This window comes from Bacillus rossius (genome assembly GCF_032445375.1).
Source record: "Bacillus rossius redtenbacheri isolate Brsri chromosome 4 unlocalized genomic scaffold, Brsri_v3 Brsri_v3_scf4_1, whole genome shotgun sequence".
Taxonomy (NCBI): Eukaryota; Metazoa; Arthropoda; class Insecta; order Phasmatodea; family Bacillidae; genus Bacillus; species Bacillus rossius.
In genome coordinates this window covers 7,301,506-7,310,559 of record NW_026962010.1, presented here as the reverse complement: position 1 = coordinate 7,310,559, position 9,054 = coordinate 7,301,506, and positions in this window count along the sequence as shown.

Below are 9,054 nucleotides of genomic sequence, written 5' to 3'. Positions count from 1 at the left end.
GAAATTGTGTGGAATCTGCGAGTTCTCAGCAAAAAAAAAATCTAACTTTCTGAGGTCTGTCATTGTAATCCCATAAAACAATTTTGACAGAAGAATTAGATGATCTGCAATCTCAATTTCCTGGGCAATGTTAAAAATTGGTGGTCATCCTAAATTAACTTTGGAAACATTACCTGATTTCAGTCGGTCATGGAGTTTTGCATATGGAATACATAGCATTAAACTGCTTGCCATATTGATTTCATTCCTTCTTCTATAGCTTTGACAGCTGCAGTCAGTGCTTCAGCCTTCCATGATGCTTTTTGTGTTGTTCTTTCTCTATGCCGAGGCATCTGTGAACAGTGTATTATATTATTGCAATTATAATATTGTATATTACGAATATTCATTCATGAAAATTATTTTAGGGGTAATTTCGATCATTCTGCATTGATCGGAATTACCGCAAATTACAATTTCGAAACAAATTCGTATCTTCTGTAGCTGATGTAAAATTAAAGTAATTTTCAAGTTCATTATTATTTGTATACATCCTGTTTACTTAATCACAAATAATCTTAGACTTTACTTATATCTACTTTATTACTTACCTTGCACAAAATGATCCAGAACTCTTACAAAAATTATCGATGAAATAAACAAAACGGTATAGTTGCCGTCTCTACGCAGCCAGCATCGCATCACCTTTCTGAATGGGCTTCATTTATCCTCCGCTAGACTTAGAGCATTGTATCTTACAGGCTACTCAAGTAAATCGATTTTTGAGAGCTAGATAGTGGTCAGACTTACCCCGATATCGGATTTGCCTCACCTTACACTATCCCTCTAACGAGATCGTATCCTTCTGATTAAATCGTATTCTTTCTGAGTTGAATGTTTGTACAAATGTACGCTCTTATAGTTAAATTTACTCAGCCAAGCATTTAGTCAGGACTGTATATTAAGTGGTTCGAAACTTCTTGTTTTTGTGATAAATTTCTGTTTCAAGATATCGTGGTCTTAAAGTAAGCGTAAAACATGCTTAGTTAGTTGGCCTATTTTCTTGTTACAGATTATACCCTACTGTAGGTCTGACAGTACGGACACTTTGTATTGTCTTCTTGAAATATGGCATATTTGTTTGAAATACATAACAGGTATCGTAGAAGATGGTCTCGTGGTCCGGATACTTTTCATTTATACGTCTGGAATTAGACAGTACTTGTTTGAAATGTATGTCAAGTATTGTAAATCCTCTATGGTAGGCATATCAGTGATAGCCAGGAACATTTTTATTTCGTCAAACAGCTGTCTTGTATAGCGTAATTTTTCGTAGCGAGTTAATTAATAAATTCGAAGAAATTTAATAGGATAGGAAATTTAAACAATTATTTTTAGCTTTAATTACTCTCAGAACTGAGTAAGATTCCAACCAATTACTGAAACAAATCTAATCCATTATTACATTAATAGGTGATTATTTTGATGAATTTTAGTTTTTTTCCGAATTTTTACGTTACCGTAATTATTTCTACGAATTTCCAAGATAGAGGTTAATATGTCACCAGCATCTTCTTGAATGCTGGTAGATTAGAAATTTAAGATTTTTAGGACTTTTATCTTATTAAATTGCATAATTTTCCTACGTAATACATTTTTTATCGAGCAAAGATCGAACTAAGGATTAAAACTGACTGACTCAATAAATTGATGAATGATTTTTTGATAAATTTTAAAAATGTCCTGTATTCATAACTAAATAATTAGAGATATTCAAGATGGCGGCCACTTTATTGGTGTTAGTTTACATGAAAATTGTGTCTTTAGACATACCTGTGTATGTTAAACTCCATTTACAGATGTGGAGTTAAAATTAATCTACATATCCAGAGATACGCTACCATCTCCGTCGGTGAAAGTTACACTTTTTTTACAGCTTACTTTTGAAATTTTTATCAACACGTTTCTTTCCCACCTCTGACGTCATTCACACTAAAATCCCAAAGGAGGTTGGGGGAAAATGATCAAACCCGAACTTATCCGTGCAACCTAAGCGTCTTTACTATAACCATCTTAGAATACTCTTTATCGCTCAATAATTTTTCGTTAGATAGAAGCACCGTCGATAACTCCGTGGAAGTAACGGTAAACTAAGACAAGCTTCCAGAACCCAGGGAGGCAGAATGTTTCCTCCAGTCAAATCAAGTGACAGTCTGAAGTCGTCTAGCAGTTTGGACAGTTGTATAACTTCGTTCGCCGGCTCATCAGAACGTAGAAATGTCTAAAGTGAGGAATTAAATTTGCTTTCGGGAATAAAACAAACCAAGTCTCACAGAGAGACTTTTAAGGTAAAATGAAATAAATCTTCATTTAGAAGCACAGGTAGGGCGTAATGGCGCATGGTAGTGTCAGAGGTTTGAAAGGAATCATGACATACCACGTTGTATTTCATTATTCAAATGCTAACCACATCTTGCAAACGAAGACTATTTATTTCATTCCATGTTCAGAAAAAAAACCAGAAAAGGGTTTTGAACCCATTTTAAAATAAGCATTTATGACTTTTGCCCAGTTTTACGAACCGTTTGCCAAGTAACTTTCGAACATAGTTAATTTCTCTCAGGGTTGCAATGTGCTTACAATGCTTCGAAAGATCGACCGTAAGTATATTAGCTCTCAGTTTGTTACTGGTTATGGTTGTTTGAGGATATTCTAAGTTGAGATATATGGCCAAGTAGTTCTGCTTTTCAATTACAGATGCCGCCACATGTTGCATGGAGATAAATATTATTTATTTTTTATGTGTGATACAGGATGCTCACTCACGATCGCAAGAGAATTAGGGCTTCGCTAGACACCAAGGATAAGGATGTTTGTCTTGCATAATAGTGAGTCTCAGGCCACTTATGGCATATTATTTGAATGAGTAATTAATTATTTTTTAAATTCTGCCTGATTAAAAATATCGCCAGTGCTGACTTGGTACCATAAATTCAGTAATTTACAAGAAACTCTGAATATAATGGCAAGTCTCACTGAGTAAAAAAAATTTTCATGCTGAAATTGAGTTCTCAGAAATAACCGGGAGCACTCGTAGAACATCAGCAGAAGTCTCACCAGGAATAACCAGGAACACATGCTGAAAACCATCAAATATTAACGGGAATAATGAAAAGCACATCGATAAAACAAACATAATATTGACAGGAATAATCTGAAGCACACGGCGAAAACAAAAAACACATTGACAGAAATTATCAGGAGCACATGGAGAAAACTACAGCATTTTTTTTCAATCAATGTCTGCAAATCACAAAAAAAAAAAATTAAAAAATTAAAAATTTAAAAAAATTGCAATAAAAATAAATTACAAAAGAATAAGAATAATTAAACATAGCTTATGTCAGCTCGTGAAATTCTACTTTGTTCAGCAAGGATTTAATTCTAGCACAAGCCAGAATTTTTTGTAATTTTTTATTTTCTGGCGGCTGTAACGAAAAGTGCAACGGTGACGTCATAACTCAAGATGGCCGTCGTGACGTCACAATCCAAGATGGTGGACACCAGCAGCACGCACCACGGTCAGGTCTCTGGTCTTCGGAGCTCCATTCCTGTACTACTCACAATAATCCACAGAAGAAAGACATACACATATTCTAAAAAGAAAGGGTACTTGTAATTTAAATCTCCGAAACGCATTAACATAACAATCATTTTATACTGACGGTATAGAGAACCGATTCTATCCGGAAAACCAAAAATGCGCCACAACTAGATTTTTTTTTTTACTAAGAAACATTTTTCCCTGTCCACTCACGTGTGGAACTGAGTCAGGCCGACCTCGCAGAGGGAACTCGCGTGTTTTATCGTCTCTCCTTCGCGTGTTTCGCGAGCCATGCCACAAGAGCATAAGAAACCGTCGACCAATGAGGGAAGGCGGTGCAATTGGTAATACGAAGTAGAGGTGCAATCATCGTCTGCCCCTTGCCGGGAGTCAGTTGCCAACGTAGAAGAAACCAAGATTGTCACAAGATCAAATGGCAGTTGTTACCATTAGTCTGTAGGGAATTTTGGGAACTCTCTTTTTAACAGAACTACACAATGCTCCTCAGCACTCAGTTCAACTCATTATCCCTCTCTAGTGGACTAAATGTTGAGCACACTTGTAACCATAGTTAAGTATTTCGTTCTGAGACGCCCAGAACCTTATTTGAGGCTCGCAAGGTTTCACAGGTCGCCTCGTGGTGGCGACAGCAGCGGGTCATGGCTTGTAGCGTCCAGCGCTGCTACTGTAGTTTACTCGTGTAGCTTGTGTGCAGTTACATGGCTACAAACCTTTTCATGTTTTCTTTCCAACAGTGTTATCAAAGTATTTTTAAATCTCTATTAAATTTTAAATAGAATTTATGAGCTAAACAGGTACACAATTCCTAAAAGCGTTTTTTTCCCCTGCTCTTCATGTAACCGAGTTTTACCGCGAGGAGATGCGTGGAGTTGGCAACACGCGCTCGGTCCATCAGAAATTAAGACATAATTGTTGTTTACTGGCGCCAAGGAGCAATTAGGTATTCTCGGAGGGTCTGTCTCCCGCTGGGCGCGGGCCTTCCATTACCGAGTCCCGGCTGAAGCGACGTGCCTGGTTGGCTGGCGCGCTCTCAGCTCAGCTCTGGTGTTGCAACACGTCTGAATGTCATATCCTTTAAGCCTTTCAGGGATTGTTTTATAATTAAATCATTTAGGTTCGAAAATTTTATAAGTAGATACAAACAGGAAGGCTTAATATTTTTTTTATGCAAATCCTTTAGCCTAATTATATACTAACTTTAAATATATTCATTGATAAAAAATCTTTAAATGAAATTAAAACTTTTAAGTTATTCAGAAAGTGAATTTAAAGTTAAGAAATTTACACTTAGCCTACATCCATTCGGGTGATTAATTTGAATAATGACGAAACACACAAAAATTAATTTTATTAATATTATATTAATTTAAGTACATAATTCTCACATTTCGAATTGATTTGTTTTGGCTTTACGGATAAATGAATTGGATACCTTAATTATTTTCAACCTTACAATAAAAAATCTATTTTCATGATTTGTGAAACACTCGCGTCTTTATTTCAAATGCAAATTAAAGGTGACAAATTTCTTATTTTATGTGCCAATGAATTGATAAACACTTTTACACCTGTTGAAGACAATCTTTCCGACATTTTAAACGTCCCCACTTTTCCCCCGAAATAAAACCTAAAATATAAAACTCTAAATTCTTACATAATATGTGTAGGGGTCTACTGTAAATTGCATGAGTTATTTTTTTGTGAATTAAGTGGTATCTGCTATCATAGTAAAAACAATTTTGTGTTGCTTTTACCACAGAACAATAATGTTTTAAAACTTAAAAAAAACACTAAAAAGATCTCTATGTTACTTATTACGCCTACTTAATTTCCGCTTTACTACATTCGGAGAAGTGAAAAATTATTTTAATCTTTAAACTGCATCCTTTTCACGCACCAGGGTGAAATTACAGTATATTGTTAATAAGTTTTTGAAGTTTTGGTTTCCATGCTCAATATTTTAATTTTTATTTAAAATCTCGGAATTGAAATCATTTTTTTAAAAATTCAACATATCCCAGTTTCACTCCCTTAGCAGTTTTATTAAAAAAAATTAAAAAATCATATGATGCATAAAAATTAAAAGGTACGAGGGGGAACCCAAAAAAAATCCGGACTGAGAGCGCGCTGCCATTCGTAGACGTAGTAGAGAGTTCTCCCACTAGATGGGGTTAGTATATAACTTAAGTAAACAACTGCCCAGATGGAATCAGTTTGTAGGGTTAACGTTTGATTGTAGTATTGTTTCACTCGTACTGTTCTTAGCCTGCGAAGTCGTTATGGTAGAGTTAAAATAACAAAGTGTGTGTTCGAAATTTTGTTTCCTGGCCTAAAAATCGGCAACGGAAGCTAACCAAATGCTTCAACCGGCTTTCAAGGAGGATGCTATGAGCGCACACAAGTTTACGAATGTTTTGGGTGCTTTAAACGTGGTGAGATGAGTGTTGAAGACCATGCTCGTTACAGGCGTATTTCAACATCTCGAAACGATGAAAACGATGAAAACATTCGCCAAAAAATAAACGAGGATCGTCGTTTCACAATTGAAGAAAGATCAGAAGAGACAGGAGTGAGTTCAAGCGGATTTTGACTGAGGATTTGCAAATGAGACGTGTTGCTGCTAAATTTGTTTCTCACCTTCTCAAACAGGATCAAAAAGCATTCCATTGAATTTGAGCCAGGATTTGAAAAAAAACCGATTGAAAATATTCCAAACTTTTGACCAGAGTCATTACATTTGATGAGAGTTGGTGTTACGAGTATGGCCCAGAAACCAAGCAATTGTCAAGCCAGTGGAAGACTCCCAACTCCCCCATACCAAAAAAAGCAAAACAAAAGTGGTCGAATGTCAAGACGATACTCATTGTCTTTTTTGATTTTCGTGGAATTGTGCACCGGGAATTTGTTCCCCCTGGCCAGACTGTTAACCAGCACTTTATTTGTAAGTTTTAAGAAGTTTGCGAGAGGATGTGAAGAGGAAACGCCCGGAACTTTGGCGCTCAGGTGACTGGTTCCTTCATCACAACACACACGGCCTTACGAGTGAACCGCTATTTGGCCTCTCAGGGGTGGTCTGTCGTTCCCCACCCTCCGTGTTCGCCAGACCTACCCCCGTGCGACTTCTTCCTGCTCCCGAGAATGAAGAACAATCTAAAACGAAAGTATTTTAATGATGTGGAAGCGGTAGAAACAGCTTCGCAAAGGGCTCTGGAGGATATCAAAGTTGAAGTGTTCCAGAGATGCTTCAAACATGGGATAGCAAGACTTGAGTTCAGTGCATCTAATGGTGAGTACTTTAAAGGTAACTGAACGAATTTTGTAAGAAAAAAAAAATAAATAAATATTTGATGACAAAACTACGGATTTTGACCTCCCTCGTAAATGATGATCATAATTAATTTTTGCCTTATGTTCAACTATATTCTATTTAGTGTTTTATTTATTCTTTAAAATACAAAATTTCTTAGAATCACCGATACGTCAGTCTAAGTAAACACGTGCTAGATAATACAACAACAAAACAGCAAACAAAAGAACATACACAGCTGCAGTTCCTATCAACTTCGGCCACTTAGAAAGTACTGCTTAATGATTTATAATGCCGTACTGTTGTCGTTAAATAGAGTGAGCGTGACGCTATATAGAGTGTATTATTGTATAGAAAACAAGGTAAACCAACCAAAGTCAAGCAATTTCGACGTTTTAAGGAGTTTGTCGTTAAATCGAGTGACGTTCTAAAGAGTTTACACTGTATATGATTTTATTTTTATTCAATTGCTAAATATGAAGTATTACTTGGACTTTTGTTTAAAGATTTAGTCGTATCTTTATTAACGGTTCAGTTTGTAATCAACCTAACTGATTAAGAGGATTTATTAGATACTTAACATTTAAATATCAGTGCCTTCAAATTTCTTTTAGACGTATAAATTCTCAAAAAAAATTTTTGTGTAAAAATTTACATTTTTGTTGTTTACAATGCCCTAATATTCAACATCACAAAGCTTATAAGGATAATATTACAACAACATCTATTTTAACAAGAAAATTGCAAAACACAGTTATTAAAAGTATGAACGGTTGTTGCACAGAAGAGTTTATAAATTTAAGTTTGTTTGGATACATCTTGTATAAACATGCACGGTCGCCCCTAAATCAGCATTATTCCAGACCTGCGAGTCTTGTGTGGTTGAACAACATGCCAGATGAAGGGACTCCTGACTGCTCCTATCTTTCCTTGGAAGCACAGACAGATACAATCAATGACACAGCCTGAAGGCATGTCACTAGGCTGCGCTGTTATTGGATCAGGCCGGTGCCGGTCGGGAACACACATCGGATAAGTCTTGCTGGGATCAAGTAGATGCCTTAAAGGATAACTCTGAGGCGTGTCCGAGCCTTAGTAATTATTTCAGAGGCAACCAGTTCATTTTATTAAATAAGCGCGGAGCAAAGAAACCAAATGTTGTTAGCAAAAATATGAAAACACGCAAGTGCAAACTGTAATCAACATTACTTAATTACTCAAAGATATTATAAACGTTACAGTTACAGCTTTGTACACGGTGCACACGTTATAATACAAATCATAGCTACGTAATGTGGTGCACCTCGCTATAAGTAATGTTATCGAAACTGGTAACATCTCAAGAGAAAAATTTTATTTCATATTAGTATAAGCGGCTGAAAATACAAATTCTTATAGAACCTCGAGTACGATTTATGGTACACACGTGGAGGTGTCAGCTGCGGGCAACGACAACCCTCCATATCAGCGCCCAGGGAGCTGCAGGTGAAACCCCCCGCTCAGGGACAACAGTGCCACAGGTGACACTGCGCTGAAGAACTGCCGCCAGAACCGCGGCATGCAAGAGTACCGCCGCGCCATTAAGGGCTCACTGTGTTTGTCTGGGTTGTTATATTATCGTTTTCATGACTAAGGTCCTTCAACGGAATTCTTGTGCTGTGTGATATTTATGTGTTGAACATTCTGTGTCCGCGCTGTCGTTGTGTTTTCATAATACTTGTTAAGTTTCATCCTTGGTACCGTTTGTCTGACATCAGCTCTATCAGTCTTGTTTTCTGTACATTTTTGATCCTCATATTTTTATTTATTTTTGATGTTTGGAATTTTTCCATGACAAAAACAGTGCATAACTGCGATGGCGTATGTCCAAAACACTGCATTAAATTCACTTATTAAGTTATTAATGAAAAACACAAATATACTTCTAAAATTTACTAAAGGACGTTCTTTCACACCCTTGATATTAAATAGAAAATAGTAGTTTAGTAACTAATATTTGAATTAATGCCTGTTTCGGCCAAGTTAAGGTCGGTTCAGGACTGTTCGGCTCCATCTTTGTTCAGGATACATAATTTCTTAAATAATTAAAAAGGGGCATTCAAACCAGTCTGCTGAAGTACAGAACACATGGGAGAAGAATAAA